At 36.5% G+C, this 27,100-nt stretch overlaps 1 protein-coding gene across 8 annotated transcripts in view; it reads left to right on the top strand.

Annotated features, from left to right (window-relative positions):
• CNTN4 (contactin 4) overlaps positions 1-27,100 on the top strand; it is an 878,916-nt gene that overhangs the window by 365,335 nt on the left and 486,481 nt on the right. Inside the window, exon 1 of one of the 8 annotated variants that reach the window (XM_070492798.1) lies at positions 25,786-26,057. The exons of the other annotated variants lie outside the window; for them this stretch is intronic. The gene's annotated coding sequence lies outside the window, so the exon portion shown is untranslated. Of the gene's footprint in view, positions 1-25,785; positions 26,058-27,100 lie in introns of those variants that run through there. 8 annotated transcript variants of the gene reach the window in all.

Here is a 27,100-nt window from a genome sequence, read left to right as displayed (position 1 = left end):
TGATCTACCTTTAGAATTCCATATAGCGGCTGGCCTGGTGGCACAGTGATTACGTTCACATGTTCCGCTTTGGCAGCCTGGGGTTCCCCAGATCAGATCCCAGGTGTGGACATGGCAACGCTTGTCAAGCCATGCTGTGGTAGGCGTCCCACAAGTAAAGTAGAGGAAGATGGGCATGAATGTTAGCACAGGGCCAGTCTTCCTCAGCAAAAATAGGAGGATTGACAGCAGATGTTAGCTCAGGGCTAATCTTCCTCAAAAAAGGAAAGAAGAATTCCTTATAAACAGAATATAGTTCTTGAAATCTAGTAAAGTAAAAATACAAAAGCAAAGAGATACACAGCCTATGCATTTTTGGAGGAGGAATCATTGATGGTTTGACTAATAACCAGGATTGGTTTATTTTAGCTCTAATCCTTTGGGAAGCGCTAATTTCCATCATTGTGTTCTAAACTGTGCTACATTTAATGAGCTGTGTGAAAATGCTGAGGTATAACGGTCTACAGCCATTCAAGCAAGAAGGCAGTAAACTCAGTAGCAACAGCTGCTTAATAAAAGTCTGTTAGTAAGACAGAAAACAAACAGGAGATTTTGCTGAAACATATAATCTATTTTTAAATTGCTTTGAAATAATCACTTAGGCATTGATATGGAAAAGGTTTATCAACAGTCAGATGTTTTATAGAAAATACCTTGAAGTATACATTTGGATATTGTTTCCTATTTTATGTTCAATAATCTGAAGAGGGGGAAAGGAAAGTCACCAAGTGTTTATGAAAAATATAATAGATGATGCCTTGATTTGAAGCCTTTTCATTTTAAAGAAAAAGGAAAATGCATTGCACGAAGTAAGAAAAGTATGTAATTGATGTTTTCTTATTAAGATCTGTTATTAGATCTATCTTGTTACATCTAAGATAGCCTGAGGGGCAGGGCAGAGCTAAAGATCAAGGGGTCAGAAGTCCACCTCCTAGCTCTTTATAAGGTGTATGCATGCCGTAAAAATGGCTCTTAAATTAATTTTTAAACATAATGAATGAAAAATGTACGTAATCCGATATGTCTTTTCTTCTCTCTTAGTCTATTTAATCCTTCATTTTTACTGCATAAAATCCTGATCACAGCTTTAGCAAGAGACTTTATTATTATTTTTTTCTTGTGTACCAATAAGAGATGCTATATTAACTGTATGTTCTCCCCTTTAGGCTTTTCCCCTTCCTAGTAGGACTTAAGTCCGTGCTCATTCTTTCCATCTTCCTATTACTTTGGCAACAGTCTATGACTAGAAACCCCAACTATTTCAGTAACATTTGTTTTTTCTCTCCTTTTAAATATCCAGTTTCTTTTTCCTCTTAGGAAAGAAGAAAACTAATATTCAAATTATTTTACCAACCGTTGTCATTTCCTTTGCCTCTTAGCGTTTTGACCCAGGAACCAAGTTACTTTTAAACCTTTCTGATTTAATTCAACAAATTAACATGTTTGAAAATTTCAGTTTGGCTATTTTCTGTTACCAGCTGCTAACACTAGGTAAAACCCAATTTGTGCTTGCACACAAGATTTTAATTTGCATCGTGTGTTTGTAGACATCCATTAGTTAGTGCAGGAACAGTGTTCTCTTTTTGACTAACAAGCAGCTAGTAAGTTATCCTGAATAATTTGTATCATAATGATTTTGGGTGATTTGGGTTTGGATCAAAGTTTTCTTGATGTCTAACGGATGTTAATAGAACGGGGAAATGGAATTTCTAAAAATCTACCATCAGTTGCATAGCGTTTGGTGATGATAGTTCTCAATCCTCAGGTAATTGCCTCTAAATTCTTAACCTATAGAAGAAGAACATATTTGAAGTGACTGCTATCGAGATACGTATCTCAGGGCCGGCCCTGTGGCCGAGTGGTGAAGTTCTCACACTCTGCTGCAGCGGCCCAGGGTTTCACTGGTTCGGATCCTGGGTACGGATGTGGCACCACTCGTCAGGCCACACTGAGGCAGCATCCCCTATGCCACAGCTAGAAGGACCCACAACTAAAATATACAACTACGTACTGGGGGGATTTGGGGAGAAAAAGCAGAAAGAAAAAAACAAAGATACCCATCTCAGGGTAAAAGTTTAACAAAATCATTTTTCCTTTCACATCCAAATTTCACCTTCCCTTACTTTAGCTCTTTTAACCTGCGAACCCCATAAGGCAGTAAGTACAATACTATTGCCGGACAGTATTGTTTTTGGTAAAAATAACTTGTAATTCGTAAATTGTATCTGCATTAAGAGGAACTGTAAATGGCCTGCAAATCCTAGATTGGGATGTAATGCTTTGGGCTTCCTTGGAATGCAGTGACTTGTAACTGCATATCCCTTGTGAGGACCCTGGAAGCTATTCCTATGGAATTATTAAAAGAGATGATGGCTCCTGTGGGACATGAGGCTTTTAGACCAGGATGATTCCAGCACTTGTCTGATGTGACTCTTGTCTCTTTATACCAGAGCTGTCACCTGGGGAGGAGATGACTCCTGGAAGCTTCTGTATGACTGCTGCTGCCCTGCTGGCAGGGTGTGCTCCCTAACTATATTCTTCTGTGTAACTTGATGTCAGATGTGGCCTATGATAGTCTTATGAGTCTAAATGTTTACTTGAATCTAAGAGGAACCTCTGATGGGTATTAAATGTCTGATTAGAACATTATGTTCTAACTAGGGAAACGTGGATTTTGGAGTGATTTGATATGATAAAAAGCAGTTGTGTACCTCACTAATCATAATCACTGATATAATGAGCACAGAATCTAAGTCTTGTGGACAAATATAATATTTATTTATGTCTACAATTTACCCAAAATCAATGTTGGATACATGCTTTAATTTATAAAGCACCAAAAACTCAACTTAAAAAATGAAAATTTATATCTGATAATTATTTGTTTTGTGTAAGTACCCATTTGGCTGTCTGTTTTGTTGCTGTTTCCATAAATTGTTTTGTTTTTTCCAAATAACACTTTCATTTTGGTGTAGTTGTAAAGGAATCGATGAGCCTTGATGTTTAACGACTGGAGAGCCTTTGACAGTTTAATCATCATACAGAATGGGCAAAAATTGAACATTTCGAGGTTTGCTGAATCTAAAGTTAGGGCCCTTGTTTTCTCCAAACTGCTCTTCCAGGAAATTCTAAGATCATGTAAAATAACATTTTTAGATTGTTTTGTTTGTTCATTTTCTTTTTTAAAATTAAGTTGTGAGATCCTTTCTTCATATAAATCAGATAAAAATTTGTAGCCCACTTGAAATGGTGAGCTACCAAATGCCGGCTACCTTTTCCCACTTTCTTCTCATCTAGCAGCTTTAGAGGCATCAGCAGGGATCCAAGGAAAGTTTTAAAAACACTGCTATGTACAATTATTGGGGTTCTACCTGGTATGTTTTGCTAGTGGTAGCCAATTTGTTGGTAGAATTCCTAATATAAAAATAATTTTAGTTAACTTAAGCATCTCATTTCTGAATCTGATTCCTTTCTTGGCCTATTTGTAAATATGCTTCTTTACTCCAATGCATTGACTTTTACAAGTATTGCCACTTCTTGGGGGGAGGCAGTTATTGTATAAACTTAATCTGTGAGAGTGTGACCAAACAAAGGCTCACCACCCAATCACATAAAGAGCCAATTATTATGGCATCAGCCTGTAGGAAAAGAAAAATAGCTTTATTTGCCAGATTGATCTGCAAGGAGACAGGAGGCATCAGCTCTAACATCTGTCTCTCTGATCCAGGGCTTGGGGCAACATTTATGGGATGAAAGGTGGGACAGTCTAAAGTGTGGAGATAGAGGATTGGAAGTAAGGAGAAATGAGGTAATTGATGATCTGTGCAAGTGTGAGCAAGCTTCCTGGCTCTTCCTAGGACGTTTGTTCACAAAATGGTAGTGTTGGCATGATCTGAGGTTGGAGTTTTCAGCCGTTTGACGTCTAAGTGGTCACTTATTGGGCATTTACAGAGTCCCAGTTGATGGGTGGTCTCAATTGGCCTTAACTGGACAAGGGGTCTCAGTTCCTGAAAAACTACTCTTAATTACTCTGTTGATAAGATGGGATCAATTGAACTGGTCCTAGGGGGCTCATGGTTACAAGAGAAACAAGAAGGAAAGATACATCTTTGTAAAGCAACCAACCTTCTTCCCTCACTTCCTGCCATACAACCAACCTATCAACCAACCAACCATCCATCCATCCATCCATCTACCTACAACAATTGTTTATTGCCAAGGGATTTAGAGATGACAATGCATAATCCTTGTCCTCAAGAATCTCACAGTGTATCATATTGCTGTAGGATAGTATCAGCACTTTCAGATACTCTTTACTATAATTTCCTTTGGACTAAATTAAATGTGTATGTGTATCTGTATATATTTATAATGCAAATACATATAAACACAAAATTTTTGCTAGCATTTGGTGAAAACTTTTTCTTTTTTCATACAATAGATTTTGTGACTTCAAGAAATTTTAAAAGCCTTTGGCTAGGTGTTGCGTTGATATTGATTTCTGTCTTTCCATGTCTTTTTAACTTCAGGAATATATGAGAAGCTATCTTTTATACTCTCCCTTCGGTTTATAAAATACTATGGGATTTCCCACATACAGAGAGTTGGAAAGAAACAATATCAAAATTTGGCAGCAAATTAATTTTTGCAAAAACAAATGACAGGTACCAGTAGGTTTTGTTTGTTTATGAAAATAAATTTATAGAGTTAAATTATGACTCAGTGAACTTTAAGACTGCACACAGAGAGTAGGCTTTGCAAACCTGTGGGGTCAGCACAGATCCAAAGACACTTCTAGTTTCTCCCCTCTTCCCTCTTTGTATGTACCTTGCCAGTTAACATCCCTGAAACAATTAAACTGTTTATAGTTATCCTTGATACTGATTTACTTTCTTGAGCATTAACCAAACTGCACATTTTACAATCACTTAGCCTTCAGGTTCAACTATTGGTAATTATCTAAGATGTTTAGATACAGAGACTTAGCAATTAACATTCTAAGTTCATGTTTGCTTGGAAAATGTACCAAATGAGTCTGAGCTTTCAAAACTTGTATATAGTAGCATTCAATGGTGTTTCATAGTCTTCTCTATGCATTAGTGCATTACCATTTCCTTCCATTGAAATGAATGCTTACAAGTGAGAAAAGCAATAACATAATGTTGTTTAAATGAATGTAGGCTCCATTTTTAATAATAGATAGTCTGGAATCATAGATAAAAAGGAATGATAAATAATACAATAGATCCAAATCACTCATCTTTGCATTGCTATACAGAGACATGCTGATTTCCATCAAATATTTTCCTGGCATGAAGCCTTGCTTTGTTTTTGCAAGTTTTTTTTTTTTTCTGTGAGTTTTTATGTTGAAATATTTTCCACATTAGTATGTATTGGCTCATTTTATTTTTGGTGAAATATTGAAATAGCTCAGTTTAATGGATCATTTGGGAGCTTTTGCCAATCATGAGAGGATAAGAAACGTGTTGAAAATTATGTTTACCCTCTCAACAAAAGACATTAGATGTTTAAGCATTCTAGAATTATCATGTTGAATCTAATAGAAGTCACTATAGTGCTTAAGGCTGCTCACAAACCCCACCAAGATTTGAGTAACAGATGAAACAGTGGAGTTGCATTACTCACCCAGTTTTCTTTTCTTGAAAGAAATTGTTGGGGGAAACTAAAGGAAGGAAGCCCATACTTGCGCACCCCCTGTTTGTTTTCCCATCCCCTTATGCTAGACCTTGTCTTCCTTCCTGGATAAAATCTTCCATTTCCTACTGCTGAAATGAAGAGAAATATAGAAGTTATTTCTTAGTTTCCAAAGCACCATGTTCTGAGGACTTGAAGGAGATTGAAGAGTAACTTCATATGTCCAGCATGGGGAGGATTCTGTACTAATTTTAGAACATCTCATCCAAAATAGTGCTATTTATACCAGTCACTCTTAAGAATATCTTTTCTACATGTTGCTAAGTTTTAAAGGTATTTATATAGGGTGCAAAGTTTGTGCCTAGAATAAGCCACATATTCACCTGTTTAGGAAAATGATGACATTTAATCTTAGTTTTTTTCTTTCCTCCTTCTCTCTTCTTTCCTCCCTTCCAGACTTCCACTTTTGTTTTCTTCATTTTTTTTGTAAGGAACACTGGGGAACATTCTCTAAGGAACAAGGAGTACTCCAAGAAATATTGGTTCCACTCATCTTGCCTATTTGACCTTTATTGTAGCATGAACGTATATGTGTGTGTCTGTATCTGTGAGTGTAAAATATACAGTCTATTCTACTATGTTACATGTGTCTATAAGCACCAAGACCCTCATAGGCAAATGGTAAATAAGGGAACATGAAAGTCGTGATTGATCATATGGTGTTTTCCTAGATAGTTTGCTAAAATAGCAGAATTAGAATTATCTTCACCAGGAAAGGAAAAAGTCCTCAGTTAGTAGATGCATAGACAAGAGCATTCGCAACTGTATTTGCAGAAAAGAAAAAACAAAACAAAACAAAAAAACCTAAGTATCCTCACCAGAGACTTTTCCCTAGAAAAGCACACACTCCCATTTGAACAAGACTTTCTGCTTGTGGTAGGCTGCATTTCCTTCTGGGCCCACCTTAGCAGCCCTAAAGCCTACTTCCTTCTTCATTGTTTCAGTGCAAGAAACTCTCATGCCTACTCTCATGTTTTTGTGGGGTTTTTTTGCTGAGGAAGATTTGTCCTGAGCTACGATTTGTGCCAATCTTCTTCTGTTTTGCATGTAGGTTGCTGCCATAGCATGGCCATTGATGAGTGGTGTAGGTCCACGTCTGGGAGCAGAACCCAGGCTGCCAAAGCATAGCATGCCAAACTTAACCGCCACGGTGGGCCACGGTGCCAGCCTCCATGTTTTTGTGTATTTTTAAGTACCACCTAGGCAGTCTCCAACCATGCTCAGCTGACTGCCTAGGTTATCCAAGATAATTTCTGAGGAAGACACCAATAATTATCTTTGTTAATGTTCTGGTTATAAAGTTGCATGAGTTTTCAGTGGTCTACCCTAAATTTATTTCTCCCGTATTTTCAGTGCATAATTTTACAAAGAGTGAGGTCTTTCAAGAACATATATATCCTAGTATAGCAGAAATGCTTGCTTTATCCTCCTTTAATACAGAACTTCTTTACAGTTTTATATTTGTGTACCTAGCAACATTGCCTATGGACACACATGGAAACTAGCTTGAACTCTGGAATATATGTTGCAGTTCCAAGTCATGTTATCTACTTTGTGTGTATTAATAAATGAAAATCAGTATTAGTAGGACAAATCTCATGCTAAAACATGAACATGCATTAAGGACAAAATCAACTTTCACCTCACTGATCTAGACACCAAGATATTACCTTCCTTAGTATATATGAACTTCCTATTAAAGAAAAAAATAGAGGAAAAAAATTCCAGACTTCTAGGATGGTAGGCTATTCTACATGAAAGCAAGAAATATACTTCTTCAGAGCCTAAATCAATCTGGAGAATCAGTAAAAGAAGCCATTTATGTGTAGAGATTTTGTCTAATATATCTTTTTTACCCTACACACCACCTAATACGTAGTAGGTGCTCAGAAAAGGTTGGCAGAAAGCAACTTACTTTGGTATCAACAAATCTACCCCACGTGCCTCCATTTATCATTCTCAACAAAAGTAAAGTTAGCTCTAAACATTGAAGAACTAGTTAGAGGAGAGTAATAGATTCAAAAATCTTTCTACTAGCAGGTCCTCCTAACCAGATGCCTTACTCATCAATGGGCCAACAAATAATATGAAAAGAAAAAGAATATGTATCCACACATGTATGATAAATGTGAATTGTTGTTGAATCTAGATAGTGAGTATATTGGTAATTATTTTCCTATTTTTTAAGAAATTTTGTGAATGTGTAAGCACTTTTAAAATAAAATAGAGAAAGCAGATGCTTTTGCCTATGTCTAATAAAAGAGATATTATTATTTAATATTTTATAGACTCTCCTCATAGGCTATAGACGTCATTTTTAAACTTTGTATTATTTATTTTGAGCTATCTCATCCAAGTTTTCATGTGTCTTTAAAATCTCTCTAACTGTAGTTTTAGTATTTATGGCCTCTCATGTTCAGTATGGTAGAAATGCCTCAAAAGACATCTGTGTTCCCAAATCCAAATCCTTTTGATAAGACTGGAAATTCACTGTGTCTTGAGAAATGAGGAGGCGCATCTTCCATCATGCAACAGACTGCTTGTCACGGTTTGATTGCACTCTGGTGCTTTACACCTGTATCCTCCCTGTGATTATTTCTGAATCATTTCAAAGGTTTTGTTCTGTCTCACAAATCTATACTGTAAACTTCTCAGATGAGGACTGTTTTAAGTCTTTGATATCTTATTACCTACCTGCGAATCAAAAAATATGGGAGTTTAGGCTGTATCATGTTGTTTTTTTAAAAAAAATCTCTAGGCACCCTTCTAAGTTTATTCAACAATAACTGGATTGAAAGCTCCCTGAAGGCAGGAAATGTTGCCTCTGGGTTTCTAGCACAGTGCCTTGCATACAATAGGTGCTTATTAAATACTGTTTGAATTTGATGCAAGAGGTGGCTCATATGGTTTACAGAGATTTTACACAGTCTTTTATTATTAGCACCTTTTTGGTAGCATTTGTGAGTCCTTCCTTCTAAATACATCCCAAATTTCAGAGAGACAGTAGATTAGGATAGTGGGTCAGGTTGCTGGGCTTGGTCCTAGAGGCTTCTCTCAGATCTGCAGAAGCCTCTGAAGACACTGGACCTGAGATGTCATGGTCAGTTGAAAACAGGGGATACTGTTCGGTGCTCCAAGTTGGCGGAGTGAGAAAGCAGATTCTGTTTCCAGATATGTTGTTTTAGAGATCCAGAGCTAGGATCAGCCGTTCCTTTCCCTTCTGCTTTCCCATATTTCATAGATACATAGGTGATCATGTTGTCCTTAATGATATTTTTTCCTATTTGGTGAAGTAATTAAAAAGAAAAGTCTTAGTCATTTGGCTCATTATTAAATTTTCTACTTAATTTTCTATTTAATTTCTTTTTAAGACACTCTAGGTCCTTCCATTTAAGAAACTGCAATAAATGAAGGAGAGGAATGAAGGAGATAAACTGGGATTAGCTGTCTTCCTTGATAATGCTTAGAAGGAGCCACATGCCAGTACCCTAATTAACAAATCTGGTTTATAGTTCAAACGGTATTGTCTATAATTTTTTCAATCTATCAGGTTTTATAGGAAGATGGTACAAAGACTTGATGTTTATATAGTTACATAGATTTAATTCTGTGAACATAAAAATATTGATTACCCTGGAGGCATTAAGAACTGTTTTTACTGATTGAATATTTTACTTTCATAAATGGTAGTTCTTATAAACAGCTGCACATTTTACTGTTAGTATCTTAAAGTTCTTCAATTTTAGGCATAAATGTTTTATTTTAATTGTGAATTTGAATCTCCCATCCCAAATATCAAAAAGATAAGATACAGAGTATCTTACTTTCTGTTGGTACCAAGGTGGTAAAGTTGCCATCCATACTCAACTCCCAAGAGAACTTTCTTGTTCTCTTTTCTTTCTTTCTTTTTGTAAATAATTATCTGCTCTAAAATAATTGAATCAATGAGCCCACTCTAATATCCTTGCAGAATCTAAACTAGACTATTCCCAGAAGTGGGGATAGTTTATATATCAGAAAATACCATTCCTCAGGAGATATGGCAATGAGGTAAAATTTTAGCTCTCCTAAAACCTCAAAGCTGGAGGACACTTGAGAGGCATTTCAATCTCTAGCCTCCCTCATTTTCCAAATCTAGCCTTTAGCCTTCCTCATTTACCCAAACCAAACACTGATCTGGTCAATGTCTTTTTATCAACTAGAAATCCCATCTTCAGAATCCTCATTCAGTGATTTCTGCCACTACAGTTTTGTTTGTTGGTTTGAGTATTTAGTGTTGGGTGATGATTATGGAAGGAGCAGCTAGTTGCCAACCAGTATTCGGTTTTCCTTTGTTCTTTAATAGCAGAACACCAATATTATTTAGGGCATCAGTGTGCCCCGATAAAATACCATAATTGCTATCACATTCACAACTGATATGGCCATGTAACTAAGTTCTGTCTGATGAGATATAAGCAGAAATATTTCTGGGAGACTTCTGAAAAGTCTATTCAAAGGGAGATAATTCTGCTGAGAATTGTGCATTCTTGTCCACTCCACTTCCTTCTTTCTGCTTCCTGGAATGCAGACTTGATGACTGGAGCTCTAATTGCTATGCTGGACCAAATGGTCATCTTGAAGATGAATGTAATAGGCTAGAATAGTGTAGGAAAATGATAGAAGAAGCCTAGGTCCTTAATTGATGACTATGGAACTGCTATACCAGCCCTGGAATACTTATTAGGATTTGTTTTCCCCCTGTGAGTGAGAAATGAACTTCTTTCATTTGAGATATTTATTATTTTGATTTTCCTTTCACATGTGGTTGAACCAATTTGGATAGAGTGAAGTTTCAAAGGAGCGATGCTAAGAGAAGTAGAATTCCAGCAGATTAGCGAGGCATTGTAATAAACACTGACATAATCCCAGTAATTCCCAAAGAAATTCGTAATGTTGGAAGAGTTGTTTGATGTCTCTGTATCTCATTTTTCTATTTGAAAAAGGGAGGCAATGATAATAGCCCTTACTACTTCTTCATATTGAGATAATGTAAAAGTTCTTGGAAAAGTGTAGAATACTACTTATATATAATATGTTTTCTACTAATAACATTGCCTTGATCTAAAGCAAAGTTTCTGAACTGAAAGTCTGTGAATTCCTTGATATTTTATGAAAAATTGTAATTGCGGGTACAACTTTTTTTTTCTGGGGAGAAGGTCTTTTAAATCCTCAGCAGAATCTAGATATCAGACATAGTGTCCAAAATAGGCAGATGATGCTTTTCTAGAGAAGGGCCTCTTGTGTTGCAGAGCAGATAAAGTAAAAGATTATTTGAAATCCCCCTTCAACATCGTAGTCAACATTTAATAGCCATCTCTAAATATCTAAAATTGACAGGTCTTTCAAGTTCTCATTTCAAACACCACTTCCTCCCTGAAACATTTTTTAAAATGCCAAGTAGGAAATAATCTTTCCCTTTTCTAAATTCCCATAGGGCTTTAATAAATACTCTCTTAAAATACATATCTATATGTTTTATACTTCTCTACTGGACTTCAAATTCCTGGAAAGCAAAGTATCAAGTTTAGACCTATATTAAATCCCTAGTCACTTACACATATGACTTAGTTAATACGTCTTATGCTTGTTAATTAGGTCATATTCAGTTAATATGACTTATGCTTGGTGGATGAATAAATTCCTTGAAATGCTTGCTTATTTTAGTGGTGTATACAGTACATTTTTTATATAGCTCTGGTCTAAAAAGTAGCAAACTTCAGCCTCAAAAGTAATTTAATAGGAAAGGCTTCAAGTTGCATCCAGGGTTCAGCCACTGGAACATGGTACAGAGAGGGAGCAGATGGTGATCCACAGAACATGCTGAAATGCAGAGCTCGTAACTTATCTTCTGTCCCTAACCATCTAGATGACCATAGGAGTTAGATTTGTACATGGGCTTGTTGAGAAAAGTTAGACTTAGGAAGATGTAAACAATTTTCTACCTGGGAAATATCAGTTGTTACCATACTATACTTTCTGTGTATAAGTTATAAAACAAAGGAAAGTTGACCAAATGTTACCTTTAGATACAAACTCAACTTTTCATGTCATCCAAAAATACATTGGCACTGCAAAATTCTACCAGTAAGAGAGCCATTTATTCTTGATGACATCTGATGTGCTTATAGGCAATTTTAATTTAATTATACTTTGTTGCTTTTCGTCAGCTCATTTTGTTTTTACTGATGTATTGAACATTATTAGATATTCCAGGAAAATCCTGTTTGAGGATTTTATGAGGCTTAAGATCAATGCCCTTCTTTCGCTACAAAGTTCAGAATCAACTGAGAAACACTCTTAGCAGTCAGACTAATAGAAGTAAAAATTTAACACTTATTACTGATAAATTGAAAGATATGGCATAGATTTGTTGACAGGCAGGTTTCTAGTAATTCACCCCTGAATTAAACAGATTTACTCATGCAGTTACTTAGGTACCTGGACAACTTTAGTCACCTGGACCCTTTCCCAAAGGAGCAGGCTCAGTGCTTCCTGGTCAGAGAGCAGAACAGAAGGCACCATTTCCCAAGGTAGGGGTTTCCAAAGACAGAATAGAAGGAGCTGAGATGCTTATGTTCTATTCCTTCTTCCCAACTCACAGGGGAAGTCCAGGAGCATTGCTTTACCATTATCCCTCCAAATAAGAGCAGGTGGAGTGGGTGATAAGTGTTCCCCCTTCCTACTAATGCTGTTTATGTCATCATCTTCTTCTCACCAATAATCTAAAAATTTTATAGGACAATCATTCCTATTGAATAACATATAAAATCCTTAACTTGAAACCCAGGATCCCTGTGATCTGGCCCCAGAGTATCTAAAATCTATACCCCATAGTTTGCATGCCATAGCATTTTTTTCCTTCAAATAACTTACTCATTAGCTTGTCTTTGGAAAAACCAGAATTTGGTACATTTTCATATCTACTGTTAGTGATTCTTCTATTGTCATATGCAGTGAACAATTTAATGCTGTTTGTTCACAAGCATACACATATAGAAACCTAAGCCATTTCAGTAAGAAGGGTTTTGAGAGGTGGAGTGGGTTTATTCTTGCAAGACCCAAGTGAAGTAATGCCAGCACTATGGCATATGAAAATTTCACTTATTATTTTCTATTAATGTTGCTTATTAGTGATTGCTTCTTTAATATTTTTCTCATGTTGTCTACCCTGTTGAATACTGAAGAGCCAAAATTTGTTATTCTCTATTTTGTGACTCTTTTTTATTTCTTATAGAGTACTTAAAAGAATCTATAATTATTGAATTTACTTATTGATTACTTACCTGTTGTCTTTCTCCCTCCCCAGGATATAAACTCCATAATTGTTGCTATCCATTTGTCTGGCTCACCAGCAACCAGCATGTTGATTGCCATCCAATAGATAATAAATATGAATTGAACAAATGCTTTCATTTATTCACTTGCTCGCTTGTTCTTGCTCCCTCTCTCCACCTCTCTACCCCACCAATAATCAGTTGTTCTTTGAGATAGAAATAGATGAAATAATTTCAAATGCCCCATTGGAATATAATAAGTCAATATCAGTGAAAAGTTATTTATATCATGGGGTACTAATATATAGCCAATTCATTGAATATTTCTATATTATTTCTATTTTTATGTTAGTTATCACAAATGTATATAAATACTTACTATATGGAATTTGATACGTGCTTAGTAAATACTTATTGCATTTGTGAAAGTATTTTAATTAATAACTAAAGTTTAACAGGAGCACAATTTCTGGGTTACATGGTAATTGCAGTGTAATTATTTTAGAAAGTACCAAAATGTTTTCCAGGAAGGCTGTACCATTTTACTTTCCCGCCAGCAATGTATGAGTGATCTAGTTTCTCCACATTTTCCCCACATTTAGTGTTTTCACTATTTTTTATTGTAGACTTTCTGATATGTGTGTTTCATTATGGATTTCATTTGCATTTCCCTAATAGCAAATGATAGTGGACATCTATTCACGTTATCTGTCTATCCTCCTCAGTGAAATGTCTGTTTGTGTGTGTTTGCCCATTTTCTAACTGTGTTATTTTTTAAGAAACTTTTAAGGCTTAGAATTCTTTATATGTTTATAGACAATAGTCCTTTTATGAGGATGTAGTTTGTCTTTTCATCTTCTTAACAAGGCATTTCTCAGAGAAAAATTTTTAATTTGATAAGATCCAATTTACCAGTTTTCCGTTTTGTTGACCATGCTTTTGGTGTTAAGTCTAAGAACTCTTTTGTTTTTTTTTTCTTTAAAGATTGGCACTTGAGCTAACGTCTGTTGCCAATCTTCCTTTTTTTCTTTTTCTTCTTCTCCCTGAACCCCCCAGTACATAGTTGTATATTCTAGTTGTAGGTTTGTCTGACTCTGCTGTGTGGGACGGCACCTCAGCATGGCCTGACCAGCGGTGCTAGGTCCTTGCCTAGGATCCGAACCCGGGAAACCCCGGGCCGCTGAAGTGGAGCACGCAAAGTTAACCACGTGGCTACGGGGCCGGCCCCTAAGAACTCTTTGACTAGCCCTAAATGCCAAAGGTTTTCTTTTACACTTTTCCTAAAACATTTACAGTTTTATATTTCATGAGTCTATGATCATTTTGAGTTAATGTTTGTATAAGGTGTGAGGTTTATGTTGATATTCATTCATCTATGGCTCTCCAGTTGCTCCAGCACCATATTTTGAAAACGCTATCCTTTCTCTGTGAATATACTAAAATATATACTAAAAAACACTGAATTGTGCACTTTAAAAAAGTGGAATTTATAGTTTCTGGATTACATATCAATAAAACTATTTTTATAAACCTAGTTGGGCTTATTTGTGTGGGTCTATTTCTGAGTTCTTCATTTGTATCCATTTCTGCCTTTTGACTACAGCTTTCTTCTTGATGACCTACATTCTTGATATTATTTTTCATTGATTTTGAGTTAAATACTCTTTCTGAAAATGTCTTTACTTCATCACTCTTTCTCAAAAGTTTAGCCAAATAAAAGTTGAATAAAACTGTAAAATTATATCTTGGCAGTTATTTAACCTTAACATTTTGAAAATAGTATTATTCCATGGTGTTCTTGCCGCTTCCTTGTGATGAGAAGTCTGCTTTCAGTCTAACTGTTCTTCCTTTGTAGGTAATCTGCCTCGTGGGGATCCTCTGCTTCACTAAAATGTGACTGCTTCATCGAGGCTTTGTTTTTATTGAACCTTCCCAACATTCAGTATGTTTCTTTTTTTCTGAAGACATCTTTTGATCTAATTTGAAAAATTCTCATCCATTTTTATTTGAATATTGTGTCTCCTGCATTCGCTATTCTCAAATTCCCTTCTCATTCTCTTCTACATGTGTCATGAGATCTTCTTCTTATTTTTCATTACTTTAGCTTAGTCTTTTGTATTCTGTGTGAGTTTCTCAGCTTTCACTTTTAACTCATGCATTTATTCTTAAAACTTGATTTGATCTTTAATCTTCCATTAAGATTTATTCCTTTATTCATTTGTATTGAAGTGTAATTTACATACACTGAAATACATAGACATTAAGGGTGCAGCTGATGCTTCTTTGCAAATATATGTATATACAAAAGTGTTAGCATCGTACCTATCAAGGTATAGAATGTTTTCATTCCTGTAGAAAGTTCCCTCATGTCCCACTTTTTCAAATCCACTTTTCTCCCCTCGAAATGTATAGATTTTTTAATTTGTAAATTTCTAATTTATTGTTTGTATAACTTTAAATACCTATTTTCTCATATCTTTCAAATTTTTCTATTATTTTTAGTTCTTTGCATGCCAGTTCTCAACTGCAACTTCTGTTTATTCCTCCAGTTGGTTTTTCTCGCGTGGTGTAGTCTTCACAGGTTTTGTGTTAACTATGGGAGATCTCTGTCCTCGGGATGGTAGACGTATACCTAAATAGAAAGTTTAAATTCATTTCTCCTAGGTTCCAAGTGGGTTCATAGGGTTTTGCCTAGTTTTTGTGTTAACATTTCACCTTGGGATAACTCAATCACCACTAGGCAATATAAGTGTAGGCTATATCTGTGCAGACTAAAGTAAAATTTCTTACCTTTGTATTGTTAACTTTGTATTCATTTTCGATTGCTGCTGTAACAGATTATCACAAATTTAGTGACTTACAAGAACATAAATTTATTCTCTTACTGTTCTGAAGGTCAGAAGGCTAAAATGAGTCTGAGGGCTGATTTCCTTCTGAGACTCTAGGGGAAAATTGTTTCCTTACCTTTTCCAACTTCTAAAGGCTACCTGTGTTCCTCCTTCCTCCATATTAAAAGCTAGCAACATAGGATCTTTAAAACTCTTTCTCTGTTTCTGTTGTCGTGTTGCCTTTTGTGCGTTCGATTTTAAGCCTCCTATCTCCCTCTTAGATAGACCCTTGTGATTACATTGGGCCCACCCTATAATCCAGAATTATGTCCCTGTGTTAGGATCTTTAAATTCATCACATCTGCAAAGTACCTTGCACCAAGTACGGTGACATATTCACAGTTTCTAGGGATTAGGACTTAGACATTTGGGGAAGGGGTATTATTTAGCCTACCTTGTCCCCCTCCCTGAAATTTTGAGATAACACACTTCTTTAACACTTGCGTGTGCTGTCAGGTGAAGTTTTACTACTTTCTATCTGTCACATGTTGCAGACCTTCCAGCATCCACGTTTTAAGCAGAGATTTTAAAGTTTCAGCTTCATGCCTCATCTGTCCCTGTGGGGTATTAAAACTCATTCTCTAGCCCCCAGAGATGCTATTTTGCACAATTCCAGGAAGTGCATTCACATGATATGGTGTGTGAATGACACCTAGGGATGTGCAGCATGACATCCCAGCCAGCTCTTAGGGCTTGTATTACTGGACTCTCGACGATTGGCTTAACCTTACTACTCTGACTTGGCATGTTTTTTTCTTCTAAGCTCAGCTATACACACGTGCAAACATATAATTTTGGTGTTTTTCTTTCTTTATTTTAACCAGAATTTCTGTGACTCTTTAAAGCAGGAGGCTTGACCTATCATGTTGCTGGAACTTCACCTTTGTTTCATAGATGAACAAAGGACTACCCAGAAAAGTAAACTGGCTTACCTGAGGATACTTGATTAATAAATGACCAAATCAGGATAGAACCTTGGTGTCCTCACTGACATGTCAGTCTTACATGTCATCTTAAATCTTTAACAACTGTGCTTTTATTATTATCACCCCGTCATTATTAATACTCATTACTGAATTGTCAAATTATACAAGAACCTGATGAAAACCATATTATTACATGGTTTTGTAACTGCAGCACTTGTACAAATATCATTCATTTTCTTTAAACATTTATTGAGCTATACCACTGAGCTAGATGCTAGGTAAACAAAATTGAGTAGGACGTGATATCTACCTTGAGGAGGTCATAGTCTAGTAGAAGAAATGGCTGCATAAACAGATGATTACTATGCAGTGTGCCTCAATATCTTGTGAACCCAAAAAAGACATAGTAAAGCTATCCTGGAGGGTGGGAGTGATAGGTAGGAGAGGAGAAAGAAGGGTTCAGAAATGCTTTATCTTAAAATAGACATTATTGGATTGATGGGTGTCTAGGATAGAGGAATAAATAGATGGATAGTTATGTGGCAGAGATAGTTACTAGCAACATCACCATTTTATAGAAAGCAGACACAGAGAGGTTAAGTAATTTGTTCAACACAGTTAGTAAGTCGACAGTCTAGGGTACCAGACTGTCTGACTCCAGAATGTTCACTCATAAACTTTGATAGTTAGAACTACATCTATAAGATTGGAAGTATTTCCTGATGAGGGTATTTGGGGTGGGGAGGCATTATAGGCAAACATATATGCATAGATGGAAAACAACATGATGGAGTTTTCAAGGAAGGAAGAGGAAACAATCCTGCTTGATGCGTTGAATATAAAGCACAAATCAGTCAACAAAGGAGGACATTACAGGGGACTTGGTGTGAATTGGTAGTGTTTGGGTTCTAACAGGTAGTTGGGAGGGGTCCATTGAAGGATTTTAAACAGGAACATACTGAGTTTAGATTTTTGTTTTGGAAAGGGCACTCTGACACCAGTGTGGAGAATGGATTTCAACCAGGGCTTTTCATTTTTTCTTCATTTGCAGGTGAAAAATGCTACAACAAAATAGAACAGTTTAAAGATCAATAAATGGCACAATTTAAAATGTCTGAAAGGAACTCTGGCTCCTTAATATAGCATTCTGCAGAAGTTGAAAGTGACCCTAATCTCATAAATATAGTATTTTTAGCATTTGTAGGTACGGAAAGAGATGGCTCATTATTCAACTTAAGACATTACTAAGAAGAGTGATATCCAGGTTTATCCTGAAAATTTCTCTCTTCTCCTCAAAAAGAAGTGGTTAATTTCATATTTTTCCTCTCATCTTTATGTTTTCTGGAACTGATAATAAATTTTAATAAATAGTTTGATGAGTTGTCATTGGCTTCTGTTTCTGAGAAAACTGCAGAAACTTAGTATTTCCTAAATGGCATCCATTACCCCCACTTTGAGTTTTGTTGAGAGTGTTGAATAGGTTGGGATCCTTTAAGAAATGAAACTGGCAGATTATTGAGGTTTAAGAATCCAGGTTTTGGGGGACTTTTGTTGTGAGGAAGGTTAGCCCTGAGCTAACATCTGCTGCCAATCCTCCTCTTTTTGCTGAGGAAGATTGACCGTGAGCTAACATCTGTGCCCATCTTCCTCTACTTTATATGTGGGACTCCTGCCACAGCATGGCTTGATAAATGGTGCGTAGGTCTGCTCCTGGGCTCTGAACTGGTGAACCCTAGGCCACTGAAGCAGAATGTTCGACCTTAACTGCTACACTCCCAGGCTGGCCCCCAAGGATCCAGGTTTTTTGTAACCATCATTATAAAAATTGATTCAGTCATGGTTCATCAATGTATGCTAAAATGACCAGGTGAAGGCTATTAGAGAAAATGATATTTATATGGTCTCAAAGTATTCCCCAAATATTACTTACTAGTTACAAAAGTAATGTGATACCTTTACATTTATAACAGAGAAATCTGGTGATCAAACTGAATACCACCAATAGCAGGACAAACTGACAATACCTCCTCCTAATGCAATGAACTAAGGATACGATGTCATCCATACATAGATTATATAGTAAATGCTGTTTTTGTATCAGTGTTAAATTTGTTGGATTGGTTAATTGCATTGTGGTTATATGGGTGGAAGTTACTGTTCTTTGGAAAAACATTTGGTGAAACATCACGTTGTACACTCTAAATATTTTACAGTTTTATTTGTCAATTATACCTCAATAAAGATGAAAAAACATTATTTGGTGAATTCTTAGGAGAATTATTTAAGGATAAAGTGTCATGATGTCTGCTACTTACTCTTGAATGATTCAGAAAAAAGAGAATACAACAGAGAGAGAGAGTGAAGGAAGAAAGGAAGGAGAGAGAAGAGAGAATAAAAACAAAAAGCAAACATCAAAATGTTTATGTTAGTTCTAGGTAAAAAACATATGAGCTTGTACCACTCTTTCAAGTTTTTTGTAAGTTTTTCCAAAAAAATTGGAGGTATAATGGATTCCAGGTGTTCAAGCTGAAATTGAGGCTCTTGAGTATTGTCCAAAGCTATTCATTTCATATGTTATTTTGGATCAACCCTTCCCAACAGTTTCAAGGTTTAATACATTTACTTTATTTTATACCAGCCTGTTTTAAATTTTCAAACTTAGAACCACTGGTTTATGGTAGGCAAAACACTTAGGACTATTTTCAGTTATATGGTGATTGGAAAGGAAAAAATTGTCAACAAAGAAAATGTTCTTCATAATAAAGTTTAAAAAACCCATATCTGCCATTTTTTAGCTATGAGCCCTTGGACAACTTATTCAAATCTTGGCCTCTCGATGTCTTCATCATGAAATAGGAATAGTAAAGATACTACCTCATAGGGTTGTGGGGAAGATTAAGTGAGATAATCCATGTAAAGTGCATAGCAGATTCTGAAACATAGTAAACAACCCAAACTAAGACACCCCATGGCAGAAAAAAATGTATCTCTGGACAAAAGTCATCCTTCTGCTTTCTTCACTGTTCAGAATAAATCTGTAATACCCATCCCCTAAAAAATAAATAAATAAAATTACAAATTGTTTTAAAATTGCAAAGACCCAAATAAATACATCATATAGCATAAGGATGAATATATACTTTAAAATTACATATGATTATGTGGTTATATTGTGTAGATTGCAAAAACTTCAGATTCCTAGAATTAAAGGTTGATTTCTCTGTATTTGTCATTTGCTTGCAGTGTTTCTACATCATATAAACAAAGAAGGTAGAAGGATATGAATCTAGATGGAGGTTTCCCTGAAAAGAGCTTTTACAATTTCTAAAGAGAATTTTGAACTCTGCCTTAATCTCTGATTCACGTGTGTTCTAAAATTAAGCCTATTCCTCTGGACCTGGAAATCCATTTGGGAAAAAACCATTAACCCATTTGCTTTAAGCATGTAGGAAGGGAAGCAGGCATCTTATTCCTCTATTTCACTCCATAAAATGTAGGGATAGTCTTTGCCCTTTCTAATCAGACACTCACTTTTTTCCTAATTTAACCCTGCGGTAAACTTAAATACAGAACTTTTGGGGTTTAGCTCTGCTTCTGCCAGTGTTCATCCTTTGGGCATCTCCTTATCTTGTTCCATCTGCAGCAGATCTAAGGGGAGATAGTTTCCCTTTAAGAAACAAAGGTGAGCTGTGACTCGCCTCAGGTAAAAGCCTGAACAAGGCTTTTTGCAGTTGATAGAAGGGATGCCAAAGAATAAAATGAAAAGCCTCTGCCATCCACCTAGTGCCTACACTCCCTGGAGCCGACAAAAGAACTCAGCACAGAGCTGAAGAGTCCACAGGGCACTACATTAGTGATAAAGCTGATTATAAATAATAATGACCTTAGTGGATGATGAGAAATGCAGTAAACTTTTTCTGAGCCAGACGGGATGATGTAGGGGATACAATATGAATGCATAAAGTCTGTAAGGAAAGCAGATGCTGAGAGATTTTATTTCTCTCCCCAATAATTTAAACGGACAATGAATTTAGTAGGTGCTCAATAAATTTTTGTTGCACAAGTAAGTAAAAGAGGTCTAACAACTGAGTTCCTAATGAAAGCCCATGAATTGAAGCATATTTGCATTTAATCTCAACTCTTTTAAAACTATAGATTTCAGGAGAAGATCAGATTCCTGATATGGGAGCATACTAAAGGATACCCATTTGTTTAGGGACAATCACTGAGATAGAAAGAAAATACGTATATGGAATTACTTGCAGCTCAACTTGTCAAAAAGTCATCTTGATTGGTTCCCATGGTGGGGAGGCGGGATGGAGAGGATAACAGAGATTGGATTGAGATTAATTCTTCTTGGTTATATTTGGTTTTGTGAGAAGCAGGAGAGAGAGCAGAGGGCCATGTTGGGTACTTGTTCTAAATTTTTTTTTTTTTTTTTTTTGGTGAGGAAGATTGGCCCTGAGTTAACATCTCTTGACAGTCTCCCTCTTTTTGTCTGAGAAAGATTATCCCTGAGCTAAAATCTGTGCCAGTCTTCCTCTATTTTGTATATGGGACGCTGCCACAGCATGGCTTGATGAGGGATGTGTAGGTCCATGCCCAGGATCTGAACCTGTGAACCCCAGGCCACTGGAGCCGAGCGCACAAACTTAACCACTACACGACTGGGCTAGCCCCCCTGACTTGAATTTTCTACTTAGTGATTATGCCACTAGCCATTTGTTCTAAGGTCCATGTTTGTTTGTACTGATAGACTTGGAATTACAGAACTTTCTGGGCTTTTGAACTAGCTTGTTGTAGTGAATGTGGTAATTTTGTGAAAGCATACTTAAAAGTCTAAAGTAACTTCCAAAGCAAAACAGTCAGTTTAGTATTGCTACTGTAGCTATATTTAGAGCAACACCATTTCAACTTGGTCAGTTTTTAATCTCAGCTCTGAATTCTTAAGAATTTTATGAGGACCCCTTCGTGCTTCCTGTGAATCAGGGTTTCTCATATGTGGCACTACTGATACGTTGGGACAGATAATTTTTGGGGAGGGGCTGTCCTGTGCATTGTAGGATATTTAGCACTATCACTGGCCTATACCCACTAGATACCAAAGCACCCCCATCCCTACCCCTCCTAATGGAATCAAAAACCAGTCTTTCAAAACTCTCTGTTTTTGTTGAAAAAAAATCAGAATCTTCTGAGAAAAAGGATTTTTGTTCTCTTTTCAGATAATAAGAAAATTGCTATGTGTTCTTTAGCCAATATAATAAGGATAAATATCAGTTCTACCCCAAAAAAGGAAATGAGAAATACCACTTAGAAAACAGTTTGTCTACAGTTTCTCCTTCTCCCTCCCTCTCTCTTTCTTTCTCAAAACACGTGTACACACACCTTAAATTAAAAGCTATTTTCTGCTAATGGTGACTCCAAATTTCTGAGCAGTTAGTGGTAGATAAATATTGAGGCCTATTGTATTTTTTTCTAGCTTATCGGTCAACTTGATGTCATTGTGATATAATTTTCAAAATGGGCTATTTTCTCTACAGACAGTTATAATTTTGTGACCATGGTCTCAATGCATCATTGCTGCAGTAATCAGATTACTTCCTGAAAAATGAATATGGCCACACACTTTCTCATGTGGATCCATACTTTTGGCTTGCTTCTTGATTATTTTCTTACTGGCTACATTGCTTTTGGTTGGAAAAGGAAGTCCAGTCAAACTGCTTAGATTATCATTCCAGTGGGTGCCCTGGGCAGCGATTCCTGAACCATCCATTCCTTTGAAATTTTGTTCTCAGCTGGAGAAATGTCACAGTTCTCTCAGCTTTTAACTCTTTTAGTGAGAGAGGAAAGGGATAGGAAATATGAACACTTTCTAGAAGAAGCAATGAGCAATTGTATGCACATCAGTGACTTACTGCTGAAGATTCCAAAGTATTAAAAAATATTGATTAAGTCTCAACCTGTTGGGGAAATTGTTGCCATAACTTTCATTTTGCCCTTAGATTTTCTGAAGCTGAGGGCTGTATTTAACTTGCTGAATCTTGTATTATGGCCAGAAAGAGACCTCAGGTCTCCATTCCCCAGGTTCTTATTAGACTTGACAACAGGGTTGCTAAAATTGCAGACTCTTCAGAGTCCCAAAGAGATGCAGTTTCTTGCAATTTCCATGTGAAGTCTAAAACAATCTCTGTATAGATTTTGACTTCCGAAATATATTCTGGGGTAATATATCAGGTTCTACTGTCTTTGTGAAGACAATTTCTTTTGTTAGCATTTACTAATTATTTTGGTCTTTTTCTCCCTCTCTTTGCTATATTTCTTTTGACATTGTTGGCTTTGACCTTAAAAGAAAAAGAAATCAGACATTTTCCAGATTTAAGCTTTTCTTATAAACCACCTCATGTTTTAAATGTTATGTCTTGGCGGAGAAACCTATGAGGAATTGATGGAAGTTAAAAATTTGTAGTTAATAATTATCACCTACCATTAGAAACAAGTGCAAATCACATGATGTCAAAGTGAATCTATCACGTACCATAATCAGAGATAAATCAAAGCAATTACCAGGCAAACAGGGATTGAATAGAACTTAAAAACCAATTAAACTATTTATTTCGACTGTACCACTGAATAAACAGTTTAGTATTTTAATTTGCTCCTCTTTCTATTTGCTTTAGCAATGTGTTTGCTAATATAACTGAGATGCACAATTGCTATTTAATTAACCTATTTTTGTCAGCACCTCCCAAGTTTCATGAAGTAGATGTGCTAAAGTCTCAATAATAATGAGCCAAATAAAAATAACAAACCTGAAATTTGTGCCATTTTACAAATGATGCCAAATTGCAACAATACCCAAAGAAGCAAAGAAACAGTTTACCTTATAGAAATTGGGTTTAAAATACTTGAAAAAACATGTTGAACTAAAACTTGGGTAACCAAAATTACCCAGAAGTTTAGTAACATTTTTAAAAAGTTTAATTACACTGTTTTATTATCCCCTACTTTGTGTATTTTTGCTCTTAAGTATTGGTAATAAATCTACTTGAGGCCTTGTATCTGGTTTGGAATAACTGAGTTGGTAATAGACACAAGAAGGTCTGGTAGCATGCATCTTTTACAAAATCCTGTGTCTTTGGGTGAACTACTTTTCGAGTTACTGAGTTGGGCACCGTGAAAGTGTCAATCCATTTTCCTTTTATTCCCTAAGACCAGTATCAAAACCCTAAGATACTTTGGATTGTCTTGACCTTGATGACACACATTTTTCCACAAAAAATGACATAACCGAGAATGCGAAAAGAAGCCCCACGTTTCTCTACCTTTGGATGGTAGGAGTATATGAAAGTAAGATGGGAAAAAAAATGTTTTCAATTAAAAAATAGAAATTAAGATGGAATAATTCAGTTTAAATATAAAAAGACCCTTACCCCACACATCACTGTACCCTGGTGATTGGCACCATAAAGACAAACACTCTGACTGGACTTCTGGCTCTTCATCCAGATGTTTTACTCTCAGACATAGTTAGTGTGGAATTAGATAAAACCATTTTCTTCCTAACCTGTCTTTTTTTTACTATCACACATATATAATTTACTCACACTTACTGATCACAATACCTCCAGTTCTCTAAAATAGCTGCTTATTAGCCCATTTATGATGGGACACTCACATGTAACTGTCCCTCTAAATTTGGGACAGTTCAAAAAAAATGCATAGCTTTATTTCATTCCCATTCCTCTGGCTGCTGTTATGAAGTGTAAGCACCCTTCTAAGGGAGGGCCACTTTCTAGCTCTTAGAACAAATAGTAGAATGCCATGTCTGCGAGAGTCCTCAGAAATCTGGACCAAGGTCCTGTTATACAGATAAGAAATCCGGTCACTTGATTTTTACAGCAAGGTGAAGGTTAGGACTCAGACTTTCTGGCTCCCTAAATTTCCTCCCATCTTTATCACACAGGCTTATTGACTACGGCTGCCATGTGTGAAGGAACTTTAAATCATCACAAGGGTACCTTAATCGCAGCCTTTTCATGAGTGACGCAAGAGATGACTCTCCTTTCTCTGAAAAGGAATGTGTTACATCCTTAACCCAGACTTGCTTAACTGAGGTCAAATTTACATAAACAAATGTCTTCCTGGGCTAGCAGTGAGCGTGTATGGGCAGAGGCTGGAGTGACACCATTTTGGTAAAGTGCGGAATACATGCTCTGTTTAAAAGTGTTCACATTCAAATTCTAAAATCTCTCTCTCAAACCAAACATGTCCACAGGCTACTAGTTTGCAACTCCTACTGCAGCACCATGCAGGCAGAGAAAATAAGAGAGGGCTTTCACTAATGCCAGCAGAATCAACATCACAGTTCCTTTTAGAATACTTGGTGTCCCGAGTATCCAGCCAAACCCTCTGCTTTGAATGCCCTGGACTTCCAGTACTCAAGAAGAAGCATGTCTCTGGGGATGTAAATCGCCCCCATAGAGACCAGCTTTAGTCCTACCAGTCTCCACCCCAAAGACTAGACCTGCAAAGAATATACATATGCACATCTCATAAAATCCATAGGAGAAATGATGCTACAGCCTGTAACCTTCCTTCAAAAAAAACCCTAACAGACAAACCAAATCACAGGGCAAACCCACCATATGTACCGAACAAGCAGTGTAATTATATTCTATAGTTGAGGAATTACATAAATTGCCCATTGGGAAGGAAGCCTTAATCTCTACTCCTCCCTTGAAATCTATAAACAGCTGTGCGAGTCTCCGTGCATTTTTGAAAGGGTGAACACATTTGATCGGGGAACCAACTTGATTTCCTAATCAGGTTCGATATGAGCAGAGCCAGTTAGAGATGTGTGTGATTCTCTCAGTGTACGTCTTTGATTCATGCGCTAATTATGTCGATCCTTTGGGGAACACAACCACAAAGCTGGGTCCTCCTTGATTAATGCTGGCTGAGAGCCATGCAGTGCGCAGCGGAGAGCAGTTCAGCATCTCTAGTCCCAGCTGAGAATATGGTCCCATTATCTCCCAGCTGCCTAAGCAATCCATAAGGGCCTGTTCTGCGTGGATGAACAGTGTAGTGGAAGCAGGGACTTGCTGAGAGCTGAAATCTCTGTTTGATTTGCTGTAACATGTAAAGCGAAACTGGGACATTTTACTTTACAGTCTGTAAGTACCAGGTTTTCTTCCCCCTCTTTCTCCCTCCAGCTCCATGTGAATGTGACTTTGCAAGCTGCATTTGATTTTCTGTTCCTTCGCTCTTTGTTGAACCAAGCTGGTGAGACAGTGTAATCAGTTTAGAGCTTGCTGCTTCTGTCAGATCTCTTTCATAATTGATTCATACAAGGAAATAAGAGACCTTTCAGAATGCTTTTATAGAAGTTAAAAATGATTGGCTTTGTTTTTAATTTGGAAGCCTGGGTGCATTGTTTGTGGTGCTCAGGATGCTTAGAGCATGTATTTATCTTCGTCTGTATCTCTGGCTATTGCAAGAAAAATGTAAGTAAAAGTAATGTGTATGTAAAGAGATCATTTTACTTGCAGTCCCATATAAAAGAAGCATGTGTCAGTATTCCCAGAATTTATTTAAGATAGTTTATTTTGCAGCTCTCTACTGCCACTAAGAAATGCAGAAACAGGAAAGTTTCTCTTGTTTTTTTAGGGGCATGCTGTTTAGAAACTTTACTGGGGGTCAGGGGGTGGGCAACTATTAGGAATATTTGAAAATATAAACCGTATATCTCCTTTTTCATTCTAAGGGACAGTTTAAAAATAAGAGTCTATGTTTAGCTTATTTTTGCTTTTAATGTACCACTTTTATGAAGTGATGTAAATTTAAGGAAGCAAAAAATATCACTTCAAATCTGAGTTCATTTATCTTTCATGTGTCTCCAAATGCAGTCTATCAAGTAAATGTTTGTTATCCATGCAAGATAAATTGATCATAAAAATAATATTAGGAATTAATATTGTTAATAATGTTTGCCTGGTGACTTTCAAATGATCAATGGCTTAGTGAAATTAAAGATTGTTATCACTGTGGAAAGGGATATGTGGATTTTTTTGTCCGAGTTTCCCTATCCTACATATAAATCACAATTTTATTCCTGGACTGAAAGTAGAACAATTGAGCTGTTATAAGAATATAACTTGGATATAAGAGGCTTGAACCACTTGAACCAGTGGCCAGAGCTGATGTGGACCAAGGAGAA

This window comes from Equus asinus, chromosome 21 (assembly GCF_041296235.1).
Source record: "Equus asinus isolate D_3611 breed Donkey chromosome 21, EquAss-T2T_v2, whole genome shotgun sequence".
In the NCBI taxonomy this organism is placed as follows: Eukaryota; Metazoa; Chordata; class Mammalia; order Perissodactyla; family Equidae; genus Equus; species Equus asinus.
This window is presented reverse-complemented; position numbering and strand designations above follow the sequence as displayed.